At 44.3% G+C, this 16,567-nt stretch overlaps 1 protein-coding gene across 3 annotated transcripts in view; it reads left to right on the top strand.

The window, feature by feature from the left end:
• Window positions 1-5,405: 5,405 nt before the first annotated feature.
• PIK3CA (phosphatidylinositol-4,5-bisphosphate 3-kinase catalytic subunit alpha) overlaps window positions 5,406-16,567 on the top strand; it is a 38,040-nt gene continuing 26,878 nt past the window's right edge. For 2 of the 3 annotated variants that reach the window (XM_080349654.1, XM_080349655.1), the window contains exon 1: window positions 16,262-16,449. The gene's annotated coding sequence lies outside the window, so the exon portion shown is untranslated. Of the gene's footprint in view, window positions 5,635-16,261; window positions 16,450-16,567 lie in introns of those variants that run through there. The other variant, XM_080349653.1, reaches the window with a different exon arrangement.

The raw sequence follows: 16,567 nt of genomic DNA, 5'->3' as shown, positions 1-16,567 counted from the left end.
GGAAAGGTAAATTAAATGCCACCTCAGAACTGTGTTCCTACGTTGAAAATAGAAATAGTTCCTAAGTGAAAATAGAAATTGATTTCAAAGGCTTTTTAGCAACCTGGAGAAGCAGATAGCATTTATCTGGAATAAATTCTGGGATTAGAAGGCATAAGGAAAAGGACTAGGGGATGCTGGTCGACAAGAAGCTCAACATAACCTGGCACTGTGCGCTTGCAGCCCACAAAGCCAACTGTATCCTGGGCTGCATCACAAGAAGCATGGCCAGCAGGTTAAGGGAGGAGATTGTCCCTCTCTGCCCTGCTCTGGTGAGACCCCACCTGCAGTGCTGTGTCCAGCCCTGAGGCCCCCAGCACAAGAAGGACATGGAGCTGCTGGAGTGGGTCCAGAGGAGGACTGTGAAGACAGTCAGAGGGCTGGAGCACCTCTCCTGTGAGGACAGGCTCAGACAGTTGGAGTTGTTCAGCCTGAAGAAGAGAAGGCTCTGGGGAGACCTTATTGCAGCCTTTCAGCACCTAAAGCGGGAAAACTGGAGAGGAACTTTTTACAAGGGCACATAGCAATAGGACAAGGGGTAATGGCTTTAAACTGAAAGATGGCAGATTTATTATGGATTAGATGTAAGGAAGGAATTCTTCCCCATGAGGGTGGTGAGGCGCTGGAACAGGCTGCCAGAGAAGCTGTGGATGCCCTGTTCCTGGGAGTGTTCAAGGTCAGGTTGGACGGGGCTTTGGGCAACCTGGTCTAGTGGAAGGTGTCTCTGCCCATGACAGGGGTTGGACTAGATGATCTTTAAGATCCCTTCCAACCCAAACCATTCTACAATTCTATGATTTTCAATCTGGAAAAATTAGCTGGAGATAAATAAATTGCCACATTCAAGCTATTGAAAATCCCAGTTGATACCTGCATTTTTAGGTACCATATTACCTCTGTAAGTCTGGCTCCAGAGAGATCTATGTTCTATTAGGAAAAATAAAAGATAATTTAAAAAACAAAACAAAACAGATTTTGAAATAATACAAGATTGGAGGCAATTTAGTTACTACTAGTAACTAAAGGTAAGGGAAAAGAGAAATGGGGGGATAAGGGTGGGGAAAGAGCATGCATTGCCTTTGGGACAAGCTTCTAAGACAGTAATAAAGCCACCAGGAGTTTCTATGTCTTTAAATAGCCCTCCACCATCAAGCCTCTGAGAAATTCCAGAACTATAACTAACAAGATGTCACCATAAAAGCAAAATTAAAATGATTATCATTAAAAGTAACTGAAAAAAAAGATAAAACTGATTCCACCCCAAAGAAGGAAAAGGAAACACAGGTACAGCGCAAATCATCCCACAGCACTGTAAATTCTGTAGTGCTACCTAACTTCCCTCCATCTTTCAGCATATGTGTTCCTGGTTAATCAGAACTACAGAATAAGATTTTGCTGTCTTTAGTTTCCTCAGCTAGTAGTCTGTAGACAGTCTAATTAATTTCAGTGGGGCTATGGATGGAACAAGTTCATACTCATGGTGGTTAAATATATCATAACATTGACTTATCAAGGCAGTTTAGATCAGCTGTGCAAGCAGGTAAGCATGCCATCCAATTTCAGAGTTTTATTACGCCACCATAATGGGATTCTTACCTTAAAATGGAAGTCAATTACAGCTAAATACTTCACAGAGCAATATAAAGAGGTTTACAGGAAATGACAGTCAAGATCCATCTTCTTAATTTTGCATGAGTGTTTGTTGCATCAAGTTGTCCACACGCAACTGTCATAGATGGATTTGTCATATACAAGAGAGGAAACAGTGCTTACAGGATCTGCATCCACGGGGGAAAAAGTATAATGTAATATTCTTAGAAAATCTTTAATTGTAAGGTCATCTACTGTTTCTTAAAATAAACAGTAGTCTGAAGATAAAATTAATGCTGCATGGGCAATTTTAGAATTAGAACTACTTGACTTAGCATATGCAACACTGATTTTCTTCTAATGGTGACCTTTCATCACTGAAATTGCTCAAACTATCTTGATTTCTTTCTTACAGATATTATTTAAAAGAAAAAAGAATTGCTCAAATTCAGATTAACCCTCCACTGCTGGTTGCTATAGATATCCTGTCCAGGAGAAGGTAATGGGACAGCTTTGACTCCTTTCCCTTCACTTGAGAAGCTGCAAAATCTTACACTGCAAAACAGCAAAGAAACGAGGAACCTTGGTCACCAGGGACTAATGATGGTACAGCCCAGGGCAGAGTGAGGACTTGCAGCTCTCTAGAGTGAGCTGAGGAGTGTTCTCCAGCAAGACAGCATCTCTCAGATCTCGGCCATGTCTCCTCCTACATGCCTTATGGGTGAGAATATACTTCTAGTCCAGGTCAGTTGTCCTCAGGTGGATACAAGTGACACAAACATGCAGCCCTCCTCACAAATTTCAGGTAAGGGCACCCCAAGGGCAGCAGTGAATGAGGAGACCCAGTGTCCACATCCTGAGGACCACAGCCTGGCAGCACAGAGGCACTGGTGGTGGCACAGATAACAGGGACTGGTATGACCTTAAATCCAAGCACCCTTTGATGAGGAAAGCACATCCAAAATGTGACCTTCCTTGGCCATAAGTGTAAAACATACCGAGACATCTATGTGCCATGTGTTCCCACCAGAACTAGTTTTTAAACGCAGCTGTGGCAGCTAATAACAGTGACAGAAATTTAAACAAATTATGAACAAGTTGTGGGTTTGTTTAATTTGGTTTTATATTTCTTTTGTTTTTCCAAGACAGGACGCGTTTCTTCTCAAGCTTTTATCTCGAAACATTGACATCACTTAACCTAACTTTGCCAGGAGCTTTACCCTTGGCCATAGACAGAACTTCATCCTGAAAAGCAGAGTCATTTTATAATGCTACAGGCATCAGAAACGGAGCACCACACCAAATACACATCATTCACAATTCTACCTCAAGGTGCTGGGCGCACTAACCCTCCACTGATGATTTAGCAACCCAGAAACTAAGGGTATTATTTTTCTCTTACATCAGCAGCGCATCAGAAAACGCTGCTGTGATCCTAGCGGACATTTCTGCAGAGCAGCAGTGCCTTGCAGCCTCGGCGATGGACTCTGAGGGATAAAAGTCCTGGGTATCTGCTACCTGGGAATAACCGCAGCCCGAGGATTGATGGCACCAGCGCACAGCTCTGGAAACGCCGATGCAAACCCGCACACAGTAAAGGCAGACGCACCACCCAAGCAGCCTGAGCGCCCCGGAACGCGGCAGAAACACGACGAGCCCCCCAGTAAAACCGAGCCCACAGGCCACACCGCCTCCCGGCCCTGCTGAAACCCCCGGTCCCGCCGCCCTTGGCCTGAGCCGTGTCCCCGCCGCCCCCCGCACACACCCCCGCGCCGGCCGGGGCCACGGCCCCGCTGCCCCCTCACCGCTTCCCCCGCAGGGCCAGCACCGGCGGGCACGGCCGGCACCAGCTGCAGGAAGTGACGACAGCGGGGCGGGGCGTGCGGCGGGGCGGAGCCTAGAGCATCCGGTGCCGGTCGGTTTGCCGCTCCGCGCCGGTGCTGCTCCCACGAAACCAGCAGCAGCCCCACTCGTGTGACAGCCCCGCGGCGCTGGCACCGGGGGTTTCAGCTCATGCGTGGCCCTGCCGCGCCGCTGGCCGGTCCCGTTTGTCCTCTGGTGCCCGGTACCTGCTGTCTGTCCGGATCCGCCTGCTTTGGGACAATCTCAGGGGAACGCGCAGTCCTCGTAACGCGCTTTTCGGCATTACGGGCTAAAACGGGGCTGATAAGTTGCTCCAAATACTTAACTGCTCAGTCAGAGCCTGCGCTGCGGGTTTGCACGAGGTTATTTCATCTCGCTGCTCTGGCACCTTCTGTTTCCAGCACCAGAAACTGCCACTAACCCTCATTTATCTGTATTTTGTTTTTCTCTCTTCAGCTTGTTCACGCTGCTCATAGCCACAGTGACTTATGTCCCTTCAGCCCTTACGGCTGGGCCTCCGTGTTTCAACACAGTTTCTGGGATTTTGTCCTTTTGTTGGAACGGGAAAACGCTGAGAAGGGACCATGAGCTGAAACCATCACCAACACTTTTGGGCGACGACCAGACAACCCACCTGGGAATCCACCAGCTATCCCCGCTCATCCTCACTAATTTTTGTGAGATCTTAAAAAATTCCCATTTAACAGAGGCGTTGCTGCAGGTCTGAAGCACAAACCATGGTGAGCTGTAGCACAAGCATCCAACGGGGGCAGCTCACAGCCAGGTGTGCTCACGGGAACCACGGCTGCTGGGCGGTTGCTGGGGTTTGTTTTGCCGTGACCCGGGTGGCCGGTGCTCCGGCCAATGGCCAGGGTCACTATTGGACTAGATGATCTTTTGAGGTCCCTTCCAATCCCAAACATACTGTGATACCTGCAGCAGTTCAGCCACGGTGACAACACGGGTGCTCTGCCAGGCCCTGGGGCAGCACTTCAAGGAGGAGAATTCACCAACGCCCTCATCACGTTCACAGCTGGCTCCAAAACTTGCTTATGCCATCTCTCCTGGCAAGAGGATAAATATCCCTTGAAAAACAGGAGTGATTAACCGGCATGCCTGATGGGTTAATCACCCAGGTTCTCCCTGTCGCCTCCCTCCTGTCATCACCTCCACACCATCCTCACTTGTTGGGTCTTGTTTGCTCTCCCTGAGCTAAACCAACCCAGCGCTCTCAGCTCAGACCCCGGTGACACAGAACATCGGGGGGCTCACACTTCAAACGTTCTCCCTCTCTGCTGGATCGCTGTGAGGGAACTCACCCGCGGGCCGTTCTCCACACACAACACGATTCCCGTGCAGTGACTCGATCCCAGCGGCAGCTCCAGTTGTGAAGGAAACTCGCGGTGTCGCCGGTAACCCAGCCGGGACACGCGAGCGCGTTGGGCTCGGCCACCGTGGTTCTGCTGCGTGTGGTGGAACCGCGGCCGCGGCGGAGCGTTAATGGCTTTACGACAATAACCGGGACAGAGGCACGGCTGGCCTGTCACACCCAGCTCGCCCGGGGCAGGCCGAGCCCGTTTCTCTGAAAGCTCGCTCCGGTCAGGTCAGCGGTGGCCCGGTGCTGTGTGCTGAACCGGCAGCGCCAAGGAGAGCGGGAGGGAAGGCGGGCGCCCAAGCGCCGGTGCAGGTCCCGCCGCGGCGGCAGGGGGCAGCAGAACACCGCCGCGGGCTCTGGGAGCGGCCCCGGGCTGGCGGGAGGCGCCGCCGGTACCGCCCCGAGCGGGAGCCGGACCGGGAGGCGGGGCTTCGCTCGCGCTGACGCCACACCGCGCGACCCGCCGCCGCCTTCTCCCCCCCGCCCGCCGCCGTTCCACTTCCGGCGGGCGGCGCCATCCCCATCCGGGGTCAGGGCCCCGCTCCCTTCCTGTTATTGCCCGTGCGGGAGGCGGCTCGGTGGGAGTGGCTGTATCCGTCGCGCCCGGGGGTTGCTCGCCCGCGCAGGGGCGCGGAGGTGGCCGTGGGGGTACTGAAGGCCTGTGAGTGCTGCGGGGCGCTGCTCGGCCCAGCTCTGCCCGGCCCAGCCCTGCCCATTGAGGCGGCGGCCGCGGGCCGGCTGGGAGGTGGGGAGGCCGCGGCTGTGAGGTGAGTGGGGCCGCGGTCGGTGCTGGGGCCGCCTGGCCGCCCCGCGGGCCGGCAGCGCTCTCGGGGCTGTCCCGCGGCGGGGCTCGGGGCTGCCGGGCGCTGTGGCCGGGCGGGGGCTGCGCTGCGGGCTGTCCTGCCGGCTCTGGCAGTCGGGTGGGGAAGCGCGACCCTGGGTGGACGGGGCGGTTGTAGCGGGGCTGCGTCCTCCCGGAGCTGCGGCGGCGCTTCCCTGGGCTGGGAAAGCTCTGAGGGATTCCTCCGGCAGGCCCTGGCTTGTGAGTCTCTTGTAGGGACCTGACCTGGGAGAGTAAAAACTGTAGTGGTTTGTTGCGTTCGAGTGTGGCTCTCTCCATCCCCGAGTCACAGCTGTTTCTGTACCGATGTTTCAGCAGTTGCTGGGATGGAGTGTGTGGGCTCACGGTTGGGCTGGTTAATGACGCTGGGAGCCCTTTCCGACTGGGTGTGTATATGCATCTGTGGCACACAGGCTCCTCTTTCTGGCTGCAGTTGACTTACAGTAGCAGTGTTGCATCTGTGTCACCTATAAAAAAAACTTCTTGCTTATTTCATACTGTCCAGAGGGAGTTTTCTGTTGATGTTAAGTATGAATCTGCTATTTCTTACCAGCATTTGTGTATGTTCTAGTAGACTGTATGTTAACAAAACTATGACCAAACTAATACAAACTGCATGTTTGTTTTTCTTTGGGGACTTTGTTGCTGTTTTCAGTTTTCCTGAAGTTATTAAGGTATCAGACCTGTTACTTCTGCTCTTAGTGGTATGTCTCTATATATTTTTTTTCTCTCTAACTTTATTCTTGTTGACTTTAAAGATGTGATTGAACACAGGTTGCTTTATAAACTGTGCATATTCAGAACAAGCATAAGGGAAGTACATGTTTGAAACAGACAGTGTGGACTATAAAGCTTTGCTGGAGTTAATTCTGCAGTTACGATCACTCTGCAGCAAACTTGTAAAGAAGAAGTAAGCTGGATTCCAAATTTGGATTTTGTAGTACTTAATAGAAGAAATCTGGACCTTGTTACATTAGTTACTTGTACCCTCACATCTCAGCTTTGAGCTGTAGCAGGCTTTCATGTTTGTCACATTGGGTAAAATTAGAAACTTTTCCATTATGATCTGAATCATTCTTGAATTTCTCCCACCTCACAATTAATTTATGGAGATGTTCTCATACCTGTTGCTTCAGTTGATTTCATGCTGCAATTCTATAATGCAGTGTAACAGTCAAAGTCCACTTCTTGTGTGTAAACATCGTTAGTTCCTAGGAATAATTCAGTACTAGGGATGATGAGATTTAATGGCTTGTCTGCTATAGGGAACTGACTAGATAAGCTGTTCTGAAATCAAGCCCCATGTGAGCTTAAAGTTTCACAATAAATAACTTTATTCTCAAATAAGAACATTGGCAATCTTTTCCAGAGTGGTCAGTTATTTGGAAGTGTATTTTAGCCAATGTCATGTAGACAAACCACACATCAGCCAAGCTCAGTGTTTGCAGAGGAATTTATGAAACAACACAATTCCTTATGTATTCTGCATTTTCGTTAAGCCAATAAATATGACAGCTTCAGAACTGCAGTTGGAGTTTGACTGGAGCAGATGCTCTGCATTTCATAGGTGTTAGCTTGATGCCATTCTTAGCAACCTGGAGACAGTGTTTCCTGGTTTTTTTCAAAGCACACTGAGCCGAGCCTACAAATCCACATCACTGTGTTTTAGTTGCTTCAGATTGTCATTCTGTGTTAGTGGCAGCCTTGTTTTCCTGCTTGTTTCAGTTTAGTTGCATGAATAGTGAAACTGAGTGTTGTTTTATTTTTGTTTGTTTGTTTTTCTGGAGTATTCTTTGGGAAAGGTGATGTAGTTGAGCTGTTTATAAAGCGATTGTGCTTTATTGGAATCATGAAGTAGTTCAGTACTTAGTTAACTGTTTCTCTGATCGCCAGGCTATTCCTGCTCTCTGGAAGCAAATGGGGGGTAGTTCTTCCTGGGTAGCTAACTCACTTTTTAAAAGTTGCTGGAAGCTTTAGAATAGGAATTTCTACAACAGACAAGGGTTTCACACTTCACCAGCATATACCAAGTATATCCTAAAAGGTTTCTGGTTATTGGAAGAAAATCACACCTTTAAAAGGTGTTATTGTGTAAAGAATGGACTTCTGAGCACAGCTGTTGAGATTGAAACGTGCAGTGTGCTTTCTAATGGCTTGGTCATGTGTAATAGAAGTTTGAACAACCTTGATGGTCATCATAGTTTTAACACAGAAAGAAATTAAATTTATCTATTAATAGCTAAACAACAAGCATAAGTCTGGCATTTAGTCTGCAAAAACAGTTTTCTTAAACTTTTTGTCAATTCATTTCATAGCCTCCTAAACTTCTGGTGCAGATTCTCTGGGTACCAGGAACACTTGGATTTCTGAACACCTTACAAGTGTCCGTCACGTACAAGTAGAGAACTGTTGCTATTGCTTTTCCTGCCTGCTTTGGGGGAAAGGAAATTGGGACGATAATACATTCGTTCCAAATCACACAAGAAATACTAGCATCTTGTCGATTAGCATCATATGTAGGTTTGCTTTACACAGTTGAGTACATTAATCAAGGTTAACAAAGGCTGCAGTTAATGGGACATTTGAAAAATACTGTATTTGGGTGGAGGGAAGCTGAGAATTCTTTTTTTAACCTTTGATACAGATGAAGAAACTGATTTTTATGATTTATAACTAGAGCAGGAGTAATAGTCGTTCCAATAACGAGTCCTTCCAACTTAGTCTTAAAATACTATTACAAAACTAAGTTTTGTGTAATGACTTACTGGTTTGTAATTACTGAAAAATGTGTGAAACCTAGTAAATTTCACAGTTGAGGAAGAGTGTGCTGTATGTGTTTCTGTGTGTGATCAAGTTGGAGGGGGAGCATTAGGGGAAAAAATAAATGGTTGTACTTTGGCTAACTGAAGAGACAGACTCATGACTTGTAGTGCAAGCTGAGGTACGGTTTGTTGAGTTTTTTTCAGTTTTTTATGCATTGCATTCCATGCTTGTAGGAGTTTTGTCTCATCCTTTTAAAAACCAGACATCCAGCTGCTTCAAGTGATGATGCCTGTCTGAAATTGTAGCTGTGGCTAGAAGAGGCCACAAAAATATTTATGCTAAAACTGGATGGGAATTTTCTTTTGCCCTTTAAGTTGATTGTGTCATGGCAAAGAATTCTGTTACAAGTTTCTCTTTGTAGTATCTTAATCCAAATGTGAGCAGTGGAGAGACAAAATAGATTTGTTTCTCTGGCTATTTATTTGGACGCCAAACATATGTGAATTGTTTTGAGTACAGGGTTGGCCCAGATAACCTCCAGAGGTTCCTTTCAAATGAATTTATTCTATAATTCTATTTCTGAATGGTTAATAGAGTATTAAATTAATCAGAAATAATACTCTTCAGTATTAACTTTTTTTTTTTTTCCCTGCAGCAGCATTGCTATAGCATTAACGTTAAAAACAAAAACCCATCCAGCACAAAACCAAGCCCAACTGGGGAGCAGAGGGAATTAAACTTTTTTAATAAAAAAGGGGCATTTTTTATAAATCCTGTAAGTTACTTTTGTGGTCAAATGGAAAGGCAGCAGACTGAGTACAGTCTATGCAATTCTGGATTGGTCTCATCAGTCTAAGCAGTACTTAATGTTTTTGCAGCCAGTATGTTGTTTTATATTGCATAGAATACCTTAACACTTCAACTCTAGCAAGGTATTTTTCTAGTTAATTCTGGGTGCATATTTAGTGAAAGGCAGGCTGAGAAACCTGTGTATTTCAAACAAGAAATGTGAGGCACAGTGGACATCATCCCTTGTTCTCTATTACGAGTGCTCTTCTCTTTAAGCCAGTGAAGTGGGGAATAGCAACACTTAGCAGGCATAACTGTCTAAGTACACTTGTTGGGAATATTTATAGTCCATTTTTGAAAAACTGTGCTCAAATACCTGAACTCAGAAATGTGAAAACAAAATTCAAATAAACCAGCTTACCTTTGTGAAATAGAAGGGAAGGGAATGACAGTTCTAGTGCAGCTTTGCCTCTCAGGCAGGCTGTGAACTTGCAGCAGCAGAACTGAGTGATAACTTCTGCAGTCTAGTTAAGAACAGTTGGGTCAAACATAGAACTTAAGGTTCACCGATCTCTTGTTTCATGCCCCATTGCTTTGTACCAGTAGGAGGTTAGATATGCCTCAAAGAGATTGGATTTTGGTCGTTTTTTTGATGTTTGTTTGTTGGGGTTTGTTTGTTTGGTCTACCTGTTAAAATATTTCCATAAATTAACTTCATGGATTTTATGTAGGAAAACTTTGGCAGTTTTGCTTGTAAACGTAGCTTTTGAGGATTGTGAACCACAAAGCCTATTTGTCAAATATAGGAGACTTATTGAGTAAGACTTACTGTAAAGTTCCCTGAAATTTTGAGACAGCTGAGTCACTTTATTGGCTGTACATTATGACCCTCTACTAAGGCAAAGAAATATAGAGAAACATCCCCTGGGTCTTTTCTCACAAATCCAAACGAAAAAGAAAATTGGAAGGTTGCCTTTAGATTGTACAACATGTCAGAAACCTTATTTGTCATTGAGACTTAACGGTTTTTGTTATTCCCATACAAATTAGTCAGTCTTTTGCCAATACTTAACGTGGCAGTTAATGGTGATGAATGACTCTTGCCCAATGTGTTCCAAGACTGTTCCTGTTTTTTAACTCTTGCTGTTAACTTGGGTACTTTTCCTTAAGGCTGGAAAACACTAACTCTTGACTACAGGCATAATTTAAACGATAGAAGTTAATGGTGCTAACGTAAGGGGAAGTTTCTAGATAGAGTGAGCTTCCTTTGGGAAAAGAGAAATAAAAACTTCCATTCCACATAATGCTTTTTGTGGCCATTCCACTGTGTGGATCATAAAACATACCACTTATTCTTCATTTTTGTATTTATGTTCCTGGCTTTTAACAGAATGATCGGCAAATGTTGTGGCTGGATTATAAAAGTGAAAGTGTTACTAATAAAACTGAAAATTGCTCTTCTGCTGCCCTCTGAAAAGTTTATGTGGATGTTGAACAACCAGTTCCACTTACCAATTTGTCAAGGCATCCTCACTGGAGGGTGGACAGTGATTAATATATTGTATTTTATCTTCTTGTAATTTCATGCTGTCACCTCCTGAAATCTCCTTAAATTTTAAGTTCTATACAAGAGCACTTGTCCTGAGAAAACGTCTAATACCTAAGAGAGAGCTAATTTTTAAGCAACATCCAGACATCTTGAATAGTTTTGATTAGGGTGTATAACTGAGGATGTGTCCAAACGGGGTGCCAGTGAGTACTGCTTTTAGCCTAGAAAGTTTGTTACGAAGATTGATTTTATAATAAATTATGTTTTGGTGTAAACCAGTAATATGTGAAATTGAAATGCTGTCATTATAATACTGTGATTATAAACTTAATCACTTATGTGCACTTTTAAATAAGTGATTACTAGCTAAAAGAAAGCACTTAAAGTTGATTGCAACATTTTATTTGAGAAGGTGAAGTTTAACTGGTTTTGGTTTGTTTTTTATGTTTAACTGCCTACCAAGGTTTTGGTTAGTAAAATTCTAATAACTTGCTCTGAAATGGAGGATAAAACAGTGATGTTGTTATCACTGCTCAGCAGCACTCCCTAGATCTTAGATACCTCCAGCTTGGAATGTTTTGACATGTAGGGGAAGGTGGCATAACTACCAACAAGAGATAAAGGATGAAAACAGAAGCCAATGAGCAGCAAAACAGCAGTTGATATATGAAGAAAAGGACAGCAAGACCTATTCCTGACTGTGGAAACTCTTCTCAAATATGTTGTCAAATTACTTTTCAACGCAGCTCTTTAACTCTTCTTTCATCAACTCTTTTCCAAGCCTTTCATTGTATAATGCATAAGCAGATAGGGTAGAATTCCAAGCAACTGCAAGGTGTTACAAGGAGTGTAACTTTCCAAGCTGGGAAGTTGGGGAAATCTTTCCACTATTGTGGAGATACTGCTGGTATTCACTCTTTAAATACCTATGAGCTTATATCACTTTCTTCTTTGGAAAGTTCATGTTGATTGCAAACATTATCTATTTAGGCAAATATTAGCCATTTCTTTCAGATGTAGTAAACATGAATTGTTGGTACTCTGACCTTGTTAAAGAAACAATTTGGGTAACAGCTTGAAGTATAGGAAAAAGATGCCCTGACGCAAATATTAATATTTCAATAGCCCCACACTTAAAATCATGCCTTTTTGTTTGCAAAACATAAGGCTTGCAAAGCAGATGCTTCTAACAGATCTGTACAGAGATGATAAACATTTGATTAAACATGATGAAGAACCATTTGTCACAGTTTACCGTAGCTGGTTTTATACTTCAGGCTGAAGCATGCAGGACCTAATGACATACGTAGTCACAGTGAATCATGTTTGTTTGTACTTGAACGCAGATGCAAATATGTTAGTGTCTGGAGTCATGATTTGGCACTCAACCTGTAAATGCAGAGAAAAGTCCTATTCAACCAGAGTCAACAGCTAGAATAAGAATGAACCTATCTGGACAAATTGGAAAGCTGGGCAATCACCAACCACCTGAAGTTCAACAAGGTCAAGTGCTGAATTTTGCTGCTGGGACATCGCAGCCCTGGCTGTACATACGGACTCGGAGATGAGATGCTGGAAAGCAGCTCCACGGAGAAAGATCTAGGGGTTCTGGTCGATGGCAAGTGGAACATGAGCCAACAGTGTCCCTGGCAGCCAAGAGGCCAACTGTGTCCTGGGTGCATCCAGCACAGCATTGCCAGCTGGGCACGGAGGGGATTGTCCCACTCTGCTCTGTGCTGGTGTGGCCTCACCTGGAGCACTGGGTGCAGGTCTGGGCAACACAGGGTAAAAAAGATATTAAGCTGATAGAGATTGTCCAGAAGAGGCTGCAAAGTTGGTGAAGGGTTTGGCAGGGAAGCCGTATGACGAGTGGCTGAAGTCACTTGGTTTGTTCAGCCTGGAGAAGATGAGACTAAGAGACATCACAGTTATAGCTTCCTCACAAGGGGAGGATGCGGGGCAGGTGCTGAACTCTTCTCTTTAGTGACCAATGACAGAACCCGAGGGAATGGCAGGAAGGTGTGCCGGGGAGGTTTAGGTTGGACATTGGGAAAAGGTTTTTCACCCAGAGGGTGCTGGACACTGGAACCGGCTCCCCAGGCACCAAGCCTGGCAGTATTCAAGAAGAGACTGGACAATGCCCTCAGACACATGGTGTGAACTGTGGGGTTGTCATATGCAGGAACAAGAGTTGAACCTGATGATCCTTGTGGGTCCCTTCCAGTCCAGCACATTCTTTGATTCTGTGATTCTAAACCTACATTCCCTAAGGTTTCAGGTGCACTTTGGTTTCTTTGTAACTTATCTAAAGCAGCCAAATGTGCTTAGAAAAATCAATAATTTGGTCAGCAGTGTTGTTTACATGGAAGACCCAGTTTTCCAGTGTGCTTAGGGGCACTACACCTGTGTGATGTGTGACCTTCAGGGAGGTGAAGCCTGGTGGGAGCGTGTGGTGGCACTGAACACAGCTGCTCAGCATCCCCCTGTGCTGCTCCTACTTGGTATGTGGGGTGAGCAGGACAGGCTCAGGCTGCTGCTGTAGTAAATAAAGGTCTGTTGATAATCTTTTATGGAAAACTAATGGTGCTTACCTTTCAGCAGGGTTATCATCTACTGCTAAATAAATATTTAGTTAATCGCCATTGGCTCTGTATCACAAACAAGTCTACTAGGGAGTAGTACTTAATTATTTCTAACTGACTCTTGAAAAGCCATAGTATTTTCCTGTTGTGATTATAGCTCGTGTAGAAGTAGGCAACCACTTCTACAGGGCCAGGGGTTGCAAAGAACTGGATTTGCTTGCTTGCTATCTTGTTCCGTATGTCTTTGTATAGGACAATTTGCTAAGAACTAAATGAATTTCAGCTGTTTGTAGAGCAAGTGTATTTAGCAGCAGAATTGGAAGTTTCCATTAAGGTGGCTGTGCCTTTGTGTTAACTCTGTCACAAACTTCCTTCTCTCAACAAATGTTTTTTAAAAGGGAGTTAATAAATACCTATCAAAAGTGAAGTTGCATCCTGTTCTCTGCTAGTAGAAATAATGATTTTTGCTAATTGCGTTCAGTAAGTCCATGTAGACTAAACCTATACTTCTATAAATGCTGTTTGGGTACAGAAGTTAGTTAAGATAAATGGACAGCAAATTTATATCTGGACTATGAAACAGAAACTTCTGTCTTCCAGTTCACTGTTTTATGCTTAAAAATCTGCAAAGTTGCAAAAATACTGCCACTCTAAAAGTCTGTGGGTGTTTTTTTTGTTGTGTTGTTGTTTTTTGTTTGTTTTACACAATAGTTGCTTTTAGAATCTGGAGTAATTTAGTGTGGAAGAAACCCTTTTATCTCAAGTTAAAGTTGCTCTGGGACTGCATCCTAAGAAATGTTACGTGGGAAGTACACAATATGCTATAAGTCAATCCGAGTTTGATGTCTTTTCAGCTGCTTTTTAGTTAAGGAAGGGCTCACAGGGTGGATCTTTATGAATTTACATCCACCTTTATTCAAAAACAGATTTGAGACTAATCTCAGTTAAATTTTCTTATGAACACACATTTATCTCTGTGCCTTCCATCCAGAGAAGCTGCTCAGATGAATGTTGTAGACTGAACCCTCTTGATACTACTGCTTGTAGAGAGGCAAGCGTGGCAGGGTGAGGACTGCAGTACCTCTGCTGGTTTATTGCAGTTCTTTCCCTGCCCTTCTAGGTATGGACAGTAGGAGAGGAAATCTCCCGTTTTTCAGTACAACAGGAGGTTCATCTTGCTGTGGCAGAGTTGCTTCTAAAAGCCGAGGGGATGTGCCTGAGGGAGACGGCACCAGGAAGGGCTCAGGATCTGGGTTACAGCTCCTTGTGTTAGGGGAAGATTCAGACTAGAGCAGAGCGCAGGACACCTGGGTTCCCTCTGCTCAGCTCCTTGTCCTTGTCTGTGTGCCAGCGCTTCCTGTTGTTAAAGATCCTGTTTACTGTCTGGGTTCCAAATATCCCAGGAAGGTGGGAGGATGGGAAGAAACATGGGAAGAAAAGTAAACAGCATTATTTAAGGTGGAGTTTTGTGTTTTTATATATTCACCATTTTTTACCTATCTGATTTCATAAAAGACACTCTAGAGTAATTTTTGTTTGCATCATCTTGCACTGATTTCCTAAAGCAGAATGTTTCGACATGTGAAAACTGACTTGGAAGCCCGTAGTTATTTGTAGCAAGGAGCAGAATATGGTTTATATACTTTTACTTCAAGTTCTTTCCGATGTTCACATGAAAATGTTTGTCGCTGATATGAAATAGAGCATTAAGGAAAAAACATATAATCAGAGGAAGACCTTATTTCTATTGGTGCAAAATGGCACGTTGCTCTGATTTTGTTGCTGAACTTTAAGGCTTTTGATTTAAAGAGTCTGAAAGAATTAGTGCTGCTGCCTGAGCTGCAGAGCGCACACCTGGCTGCGGAGGAGCAGCTCCAACCAGAACACAGCCGGCTAGCAGAGTAATTCTCATCCTGCTGCATGGGAAGCCAAGCTAATGGTTGAAATAATGAGTAAGCAGATATGTGAAATGTGAAGAGAAGTGTTACTTTTCTAATTCTTTGTTGTGCTTTGTGACTACTAGTGTTTCTATAAATAACCAAATCCTTTCCTTTGAGGTGAAGCTAGAAATGGAATTACTGACTGATTTAGGACTAAAAAGGAAAATTTAATTCCAGGCTATCCTTTGTTAAACAAAGAAAAAACTCTGCCTTTAACTGGAAGAAAATGTTCTGGGACAGACATTCTGCTCTTGCTATGTCATGGGATCCCTAGGGAAAAAGCACAGTCGTAGTGGGAATTTAGAGGTCACCAGCAACTTGCAAATGTCCCTTTCTCGTGATCCTGTTTTCATGGCTCCCAGATAGCAAGTAAAGTTATAAACAATATGCCTGCTTGGATTGGGGAGGGTGAGCAGGGATTTGAAAAATAAAAATTTACAAAGGTCAACCAGTGTTTTCATATTGAAATAAACTGAAATTTTTTGCTCATTTTCAGTGAGGTTTTGTATTCACAATAAAGCATGATCTTTTATTTCTGCTGTACTATAATCCTGCAGATGCTACCAATAATGTTAGGGGGTTTTAGCTCTGTCTAGAGCAAGGCCAAGGTACTCAGCATTGAGTTTTGATGGGGGAAGGTAGTAGGTAACTGCAAATAAAATTGGTAGTGTTTGGAAATACTTGCCTGTTTCAGAAGTAAACAAAATGCTAGGAAGATGTGTTTTTGACAGTGTTAAATCATTGTTTGTTTCCCTTGAGCTGCTGTTTGTGATCAGATAAGCAATTCTGCGTATCTGGGCCTTTTCTGTGAAATGATCATGAAAGTAATACGTAAGAAACGTGAAGACAGAACTGCAATATAAGTCTCCAGCTTTCTATTCTAAACAAAGCAATATTGCTGCTGTTTAAATCTGTGCACAATAATGTTTTCATAGAGGACAATTTCAGACATCTTTGTACTAGTCTTCCTGGAGTTTGGAAGAATGCCAGTGTGGCGAGCAGGAAGAACAAAAGGACAATACTGAAAATATCTAGTCTGGGGCAGTCTTACTGTCACCAGACAGCAGGCTGGGACAGCAGCAAAATGAGACAGGCAGCTCTGCCCAGTTTTCTTCATGGTGAGTTTTGGAGTGCTTCATGTGTCTAAGGATGAGAGTAAAACATTTTGGTCTTCAGAAAATTTGAAATGTCTTACATTCTGAAAAGTGTTACTCTTGTCCAAGGAATTTTTTTTAT

The sequence above is a fragment of the Nesoenas mayeri genome, assembly GCF_963082525.1.
Source record: "Nesoenas mayeri genome assembly, chromosome: 9".
NCBI classification, from domain to species: Eukaryota; Metazoa; Chordata; class Aves; order Columbiformes; family Columbidae; genus Nesoenas; species Nesoenas mayeri.
This window is presented reverse-complemented; position numbering and strand designations above follow the sequence as displayed.